The 8,885-nt window shown below is 33.0% G+C and overlaps 1 pseudogene; it reads right to left on the reverse strand.

Annotated features, from left to right (window-relative positions):
• Positions 1–7,950: 7,950 nt before the first annotated feature.
• Positions 7,951–8,327, reverse strand: LOC111183430 (small ribosomal subunit protein eS21 pseudogene; annotated as a pseudogene).
• Between the last annotated feature and the right edge of the window lie 558 nt (positions 8,328–8,885).

Genomic DNA, 8,885 nt, shown 5'->3' on the forward strand with positions numbered 1-8,885 from the left:
CCTACCTTCCTGTTAATCAGGATTTATTACTTTTACCCACATAGTTACTCCATTTGTTACTTGCTGGCTTGACCTGGAATGAGTAAATGGAAGTACTTATTAAATGAAATGAATAAGACTGGGAGAGGAGTAGCTTTAGAAGAGAGAGGGAAATCAGGAGTCTTTTTTTGATCATGTTAATTCTGAAATGTTCATACATATATGCCAGTAAGTGAAGATGTCAAACAAGTAGTGGGATATACAAGTCCCAGCCAAAACCAAGGTTGAGATTAATGTTAAACAATTGGGAGTCATCAAGTTTAAGACTGACAACTGGAATGGGTGGCTAATAATAGTGTTGAAGAAAAAAAATCAACGGAAGTGAAGACGCCATGAGATTCAGAGGCTAGGGTACTGGATAGTTCATATGAACAAATGTGAGTCACATGTAATCAGGACAAAACAAAACAGTGGAAAGGAGATCCAAGATTTACATATTAATCTTTGTTTAAAGAAAATCAATACCTTTTTTTATTGTTCATGGAACATTATTTGGTAAAACTTGAGAAAAAGAATTAATTCCATTACTAGTTTAAGAAATGCCATGGTTAAAGAAAGTTAAGTGGGTAAAATAACTTTAGGATTTCTTGAAATATTTACCATATTAATATTTATTTTAAATATACAAAAGTAAGATAAATATACGGAGTATCCCAACCTTATTATCTTATAGGACTAGCATCTACAAGAAACATACTAAGGAAATACTAATCAAGACTTTATAGAGAGGTAGGTCACACAAGTCTTGAGAATATGATAAAACTTACAGGTACTCTCCCTTGAAAATGCACACACACACTCTGTGCACAACATCATATACTTCACACAAACCTTGAGACTCCTCCATGGAGCCTAGGTTACAAACCTCTACGCTCTATTCTTGCTACCAATGTCTGGTGTATTGACCAGCACCATGAGCATGACTTAAGCACTTGTTAGATGTGCAGAATCTCAGGCCCCATCTCAGACTTACTGAATCAGAATCTGTATCTTAAAAAGACTCCCAGGTGGTTTCAAGTTGGAAAAGCCCTGCTCTAGAAGAAGGTCATATCGTTCATTTTCATACTCAATAAAAAGAAAAACTGTTTTATATCACTAGACAATTTCAATAATTTCAAACATTCTTCTGAATTTCCCCCAAATTTTTATGCTGAATCATATTGACCTTAATCATAGCTGGGAATCAGTTATTTTAATATTTTGCCACTTTTATAAAACAAATAATGGTAAAATGGTATTAACCAGTAATTATTTGGTGCAAGCTATGAAGCTTGAAGAGGCATCCTCTTGTATCTTAATACTAGTAAGGTACAATTTACAAAGGCATGGAAATGTAATCTCAGGAGTCTTCATGTTTCTTTAAAAGATTAAACAGCCACGAAATTCCATTATCTAGAAGGTTAGACAGAAATGGCACTGCCTGGGTGTCCCATAATGTAGAGTGACGATTTGTAATAACAAAACACAAGGTCTTTCTTTCAGAGGTTTATGTCTGATTGCGATTTTCCATGTCCAGATACCCATAATCAACAATAGGTACAGCTTTATCTACCAAAATAGAATTTTAAAATATAAAAGGGAAGATACAGAAAAGAAAGTCGAAAAATAGTCCCCATGCATCAAATCTTCACAGCTAAGTCCTGCTGTTTGATATACTCAGTCTATTCCTTCTTTCCTTCAAACTACACTATTTAAGAGAAAAACTAATAATTATCTTATTTTCTTAAATTTGTTCCACCTGTTTTGTTCATTGGTGAAACAGAAGTATTATTATAGCATTTAAATATATAAATATTTTCAAAACAAATGGTGCTCTGGTTAGGCAATTTAATTCAAAAGGGGACTTTAAAATTCATAAGAGCTTCATGATAAATGTGATATAGATATGAGAAAAAAATGAGCTCAGAAATACAAAGCTGAAATGAACCCTGCTGGTTCCAATTCTTTGCAGAAGTAAGTGGGGCACGGTTTGTATTTTTTCCAAATGGAATTTCTAGAGATTGCCATTTCTGGGGCCCTGACTTCATGCTGTCTATAAATGTTCAATGTTGACACTTCTCGACTGATCTTTAGAGGTGACCATTACACAAATACACTCTTTCTTTTATAGTTACTACTTTAGTTATAGTCAATGACTTCTTGCAGCAGGTTATTTTTTTAATGGTGGCGACAAACTGCTCAAAATCAGACTGATAAGGACACTTGAAAATGTTTACTCTCCATCAATCCTTGCTAAATAATAAAGGTCTGATTTCTTATGGATGCCTCATTAAATCTATTTTCTATTATTTAAACTTTGTTTTTCTCCAAGACCACTCCTATTTTTCTGTATCTCTTACAAGAGAAGAGCATATATGATTCGCAAATCAAGGCCTGATCAGTTAGTAACAGAAGAATATTGATTTTCTTTCATGTAGGTCTATTCTATTTCATGTACAACATTATGTTCATTTTGTTTTTACATTGTTTTTCAAAAAGAGGAAGTTGTTACTGTTATTGATAGTCCATTTTACAGCGAGTTGTGTCTACTCATTTTTCTGATAAATATCTCTAGGGTAGATTGGTTCTAGAGAAAGGCTATTTTTATATCTTACCATTGTACTTATCTCTTTGCTTTTTTCCCAAGTCATTTAATCTAGCCGCAGAATTGCTATTGTAATCTCAGAGAGATGAAGGGGAGAGAGAGAGAGAGAGAGAGAGAGAGAGAGAGAGAGAGAAAGGAAAGAAAGAAAGAAAGAAAAGAAAGAAAAGAAAAATGAAGAAAAAGCAAAAAAGAAATTAGCTATGCTAACAGTGGCTTGGGAAAGCTTCAATCCCTTCACAATCTCATCAACCACAACTACCCCTGGTGGTGGTTTTTATAACCTCCTGTTGAACCATAATCCTCTCCTATATAGAAATTCTAGAGCTACCAGGCTTTTAATGAATATAATCATTTTTAAGAATAATAATCCTACTTGGTCATGATGTGTTTCTTTACATGTGTGGCCATTTTAGATTTAACTTTTAAGTCCTTTTAAGGACTTCATATTGCATATATGTTTATATATAAAATTGGCCTGTAATTTTTGTTCTATTTCTGACTGCTGTGGATGTTAAAATTACACTGATAGACTTAATCATGTGACTTTGCGTCTTTCTTTAGTCTTGAAATCATTTGTAAAAGACAAGACTAATCTCCTTGAATGTCTGGTAGAATCTGCTTGGAAAAAACATCTAGGACTGGTATGTTTTGCTGGGGGCAAAGGTGGAGGATTTAATTTATTTGCAAGTTTACTCAGGTTTTCTGTTTTACTTACGTCTACTTTTAGTATAATTACTGAATTTTCATTCATGAAAATTGCTCATTTCATCTAAATTTCCAAGTGTCTTGAAGTTGCATTCCTTAAATGCAAAATTCCTTAACATGTTTCATATTATTTTCAAATGATATTTTTGCTCTACTCTATTTATAGTTTTATTTCCCTTCACAGTTAGTGTTTGTAATCTTTAAAAGAAAAACTTGTATTCTGTCTTGCAAGAGCTTTATTTCATTGACAAAACTTGTAAAGAACCAGCTTTAAAATCTCTATATGTTTTATTTTCTATGATTTTCTTGTCTACTCTCTATTTTTTTCTACTTTTTCCAGCTTAACTCTGTTGTTCATTAGCTAGTTTCTAGAGATGAATGCTTAAGTAACTTTTTTTCCCATTAAAAAAATAAGTTTAACACGATAACTTGCAGTTATTACAGACTTAGATGCATTTTATAAGTTATAAAATGGATTCTTATTGTCTTTCAGGTATATATATTTCTTAGTTTACATTATGAGTTCCTCTTTAACCTGTTATTTAAGAATAATTTCTTTGCTTTCAAACATGTTTTTCTGCATATTTTTAGTGCTAATTTAATCATATTATGGTGAAATAACATAGTTTGTACTGGACTCATTCTCTGGAACTAGGCAGACTTTTTTCCTTTGTTATATAATATGTGGTCAATTTTTATAACACTCCATGTGTATTTGAAAAACAATATATTTTTTCTTTGCTATAGAGTATTAGTCAAGCCTTTGAGATGACTTGTTCAAATCACATATATCCATTTTAAAATTTTTGCTGTTTGAGATTTCAGTTTCTGATAGCTGATGAATTTGACCTATTCAGATTTGGGAAGCTACTTCCCTGAGGAAGTTATGCTTAAACTGAAATCTAAATGATAAGCAGAAATTATTCTGGAGAAAAGGGAAAGAAAGGCCATTCATGTAAATTTAACTAGGTAAATTAATGAAGTTATAGCCTCAATTCATTTTAAACTACTCTTACAAATAAGCACTATTTCATAAACAGTAGTTCTAAATACCACTTGGCGATTCAAAGATTAAATAATTAAGAATTCTTTCTACTCAAGTTATTTGTGTGAACTACAGAATGCAAACATTTGTAAAGGATTGATTACTTTTAGAAAGGCTGATATTGAATTTAATTTTTAATGTACTCTCTTGCAGAAATACCTACTGTATATTTTAGAAATGTTCTGCCGTTTTTCCAGTATATAAAGACACTTTGTACAAAGTTTTGATACACATGTAGTTAAACAAATTTAAAAATCCTAGAAAATATTTCCTTTAAATGGTTAATAAAATGAGAGATGAAAGAAATAAATGCAAGGAAATTAAAGGTGCTGGGGTTGCATGCACCAACACGAAGTGGTTGTATCCACAAGTTATGGGACAATTGGGTGAAAATTGCACTGTAGAGCTTTGGGGCTTTTTGTTTTAGTGCTGATTGGAAATCTGCAGTGTATAGAAATGCGAAGCAATAAAGAAGCAAGAGGGGAGGGGAAAGAGGGAACCAACACAATGGAGATCCCAGGTGCTGCACTGGGCCCTTTTCTACATGCAGTATAATGTGGTGAAAAGCATATGAGCCACGTTGTCATTTTGTTTTTCAATTGCTTGATTTGGACATTTCAACAACTGAAATTAAAACTGAGTTTTTATAGTTAAAGTTTTAGCTTAATATATAATCTTAAGTAAAAAATTATAAATGAATGCCTTTAGAAAGCTTTTTCAATTCCAGGAAATTCCAGGAGCTGTGCTTTTTTGGCTCCTATAAATTATAACATTTAGCAAAAGGCAGTAACTACTGCATTACCAAAGGGCATTCATCCAGCAAATCTAGATTCCAGACAACACCATCATTTTAGGGAAATAATTTAATGACTCAGAGTCTAGCAATATATCTTTTAAAATAATAACGTGCTACAGAGTGTTAACCTGCTATTTTTGTGGCAAGAATACATGCATTTCTTTTTGATTGTTTTCTACATGAAAATGGAAATAACCGAGTTGACAAATGACACTAAAATACTAAAAGTGCCTGACTTTATAATGGGCTTCATTTGTGAAAGGAAGATAGCATTGGCTTTGATTATCAGATTTCCTACTGGGAAATCAATTATCTTTTTCTCCATCTTGGGTTGTAGTCTAAGTTTAAACTCATATTTTAGATGTAATTGCTATATTAAATAATTTTCTATAAAACTCATCCCAACAATCAAAAAGCGAAACCTTCAACCACTCTGAGTTCCATTCCACAGCTCAGAAAATAAAGCAGTTAACAGCCCAACCTACCTCCAAACAGTTGTATACAAGATGTCAGCCAAATATCTTAAAAGGATAAGCTCTTTTTAGAAACTCATGTAATTTTAATTTATTTTCTCATTTTGTTTTTTTGCAGTGATAGTGCACATGGTAGAAGGTTTTGGTATTCTTTTCCAAGAGTTTAAAAAATCTACTTTGTTTGAAGTGCTAATATAAATACAGTTTGAATAAATAACCTGTAAGGTGAAAGTGAATCTAATGCATATAAAGAACAGTTTGTTGTCCATTGTTTCTTGTACAACACAGTAAGGCTTTAGACCTCACTTTATTCTATTAATGTTAAAGGGCCACCATTCAGCGAAACACTAAGAGTTTTACATTTCAGGTTTAGTAGAAATAAAGTGGTAAATATTCATTTTATAGTGAATGAGTAGACAGGGATGATATCAGGGAACATCATAGAATATAGTAAGTGACTGCATTTTACAACACCGAGAAAACATTTCTTAGAATATTTACACTTAAAAGAAAAATCTTGTTCTGCTGCATCACCTCTCAAAGAAGAAATAGCAACAGAAGAAAAATGTACTGGGTTTAAGATTCTGCTATAGTAGTATTTAAAGTGCTGCCTCATTTTCTCACAAGCTAGAGAAGTTACTTTGCTCAAAATTAATTATTCCTTTTTTTCAAGTTGCTTATGAACTGGATTTGTAAAGATTCCTAATTAACCTAATCATTCCAACCACAGTTCCCTGTCCAAGTCACAAGCTTAGCTTTTTTGAAGATAAAGTAAGACTAGGAAGATTTTTCTAATTTTAGCATTCACCAACCTTGTGACTATGGGCTGATCACTTGGTCTCTCTGTGTTTGTTTCCTCCAATATAAATAGGACTTCGCAATAGAACACACCACATAGAGCTTTGAGGGGATTAAATAACCATATGCACACACACACATATACATACTTACATTTAGTACATTGCCCTGTATGTGACAGTACTTAAGCAAATCTAATTAATAATTGGTTGTAGTAATGATAATAGTCCTAGTTGCAATAGCATGGATTAAGATGGTATACGTATAATCACATGAGTAGCTACAGACAATATTTAGTGAGCAGTCACTATGTGTCAACAGACGCTTTTTTATGCTCGACTTGTATCACCTTATTGAACCAGCAAAACAGTACAATGAGATAAATAAAATGCTCACCTCCATTTTATGGATGAGGAAAACACTAGGGCACAGAAATTAGAGAAATGAATGCAACACAGAAGAGAGAGAGGCATATGTGTTTTAGAAGGTAATAAAATAAAAAAGTTAGAAGAGAAAAAATATTTTCTAGATGCCTAAGAAAACATATAAAAATTATCTAGATTCAGAGACAATTTATTAATTAAATGTTAAATGTAAGAACAATACAGTTGTAAAAATTTCCTTAAAACTTTAAGAAAATACTGATTTATTAGACTCCTGGGCTTGTAATTCCTTTTTTATAAAATATCACTGGAAAATTAAATTATAAAAAATTTGGCTGACAGGTCTCCTGAAAAGTTTCAACCCTTTTATCATAACACAAAGCAAATGCTAACTCCTGTTATCTCTTTTTTTGTTTTCTTAACATCTTTATTGGGTTATAATTGCTTTACAATGGTGTGTTAGTTTCTGCTTTATAACAAGTGAATCAGTTATACATAAACATATGTTCCCATATCTCCTCCCTCTTGCATCTCCCTCCCACCCTCCCTATCCCACCCCTCCAGGCGGTCACAAAGCACTGAGCTGATCTCCCTGTGCTATGCGGCTGCTTCCCACTAGCTATCTACCTTACGTTTGGTAGTGTATATACGTCCATGCCTCTCTCTTGCTTTGTCAGCATCCTGCCAAGGTCAAACCTGCCACGCTTTCCAACGTATTATCTGTAACCATATTTCATGGTAGTTCAAAATTTCTACCTGAAAGATTTGGGAATCATTCTAATCCCAAATTTGAATAGTTCCTGATTTATAAAGGTCTAAAAAATAAAATCACGTACTCTTTCATTTATAAAATTTCTCCTGTACTTTTATATTTTTAATTACAAAAAGTCAAACAATATAGATATATCATGTAAAATGTTAAATCTCTTTTAATTATTTCCATTCCATCCCATGGATAGCTATACTTAACAGTTTATCTATATCCTTCCAGTTCTTTCTCTGTAGTGTTCTCTTAAAAATAAAACACACCAAAAAATTTGTATACTATATATTTATTTGGGACAAGCTTTGTTTTTACTTGTCAATTACATATATGAGACATCAGTACCAACAGATCAACTTCACGCTTTTTTTTTTTTTTTAAGGTTTTCACTCTTTATTTATAACACACGTTCCACATCCAGGATCCTCTCCAGTCAGAAGTTCTTTGAGACAATGCCGTCAGCCTTGGCCAGTTGGAGAATGGAGTCATCTGACTCGCCCATCCTGAGAATGGCCCCGCAGATGGCATAGATTTTAAACTGGCCGTTGAACCTGCCTGTCACCTTGTCAACCTTGGCCACGTTCATCTGGATGGACGCATGGTCCTTGGCGCCTATGATGCGGTTGCTGGCAGAGCATTTCCGTGGCATGTACAGGTCCACGAACTCGCCGGCATCGTTCTGCATGTTGAGGGAGCGTCTGGTGGCACCACAATGGGCGCGAGTGCAGAAAGAACTTCACACTTTCTTAATGGCCATAAGAACCCATGATGTATCTGAATCATAATTATTTATATCCTTTTCTATAGAAATTTTATCTCTATTTGTTGTTATTACAGAGTAATTAATATCTTTATAACCTTGTTCGTATGTGAAAATATTTTTGTAGAATAGATTCTTAAGACTGGAAAAGCTGGATCAGTACATTCTCAGATTTGTAGAGTCTGCCAAATTGCCCTCAGAGAACATTTTCACCAATCCGCACAAGATAAATAATCCTACCAAAAGTGAATAAGAATATGATTTACAAAACCTCAAAAACATTTTGGTATAAATCTAGCAAAACATGTACAGGATCTTTATGCTGAAAGGAACAAAATGCTGATGAAAGATGCCACCTAAATAATTTGAGAAAAATACTATGTTCAGGGGTTGGAAGGCTCGACATTGTAAAAACATCAGTTGTTCCCAAATTGATACTTATATTTATTGCAATTCTAATGAAATTCCAAGTAGGATTTTTTAGATATAGACAGCCTGATTTTTTAAAGTATATGAAAATTCAAAAGATCTAGAATAAC

Source organism: Delphinapterus leucas, chromosome 16, assembly GCF_059928025.1.
Source record: "Delphinapterus leucas isolate spDelLeu-1000000601 "Yukka" chromosome 16, BTC_Dleu_Yukka2, whole genome shotgun sequence".
Lineage (NCBI taxonomy): Eukaryota > Metazoa > Chordata > Mammalia > Artiodactyla > Monodontidae > Delphinapterus > Delphinapterus leucas.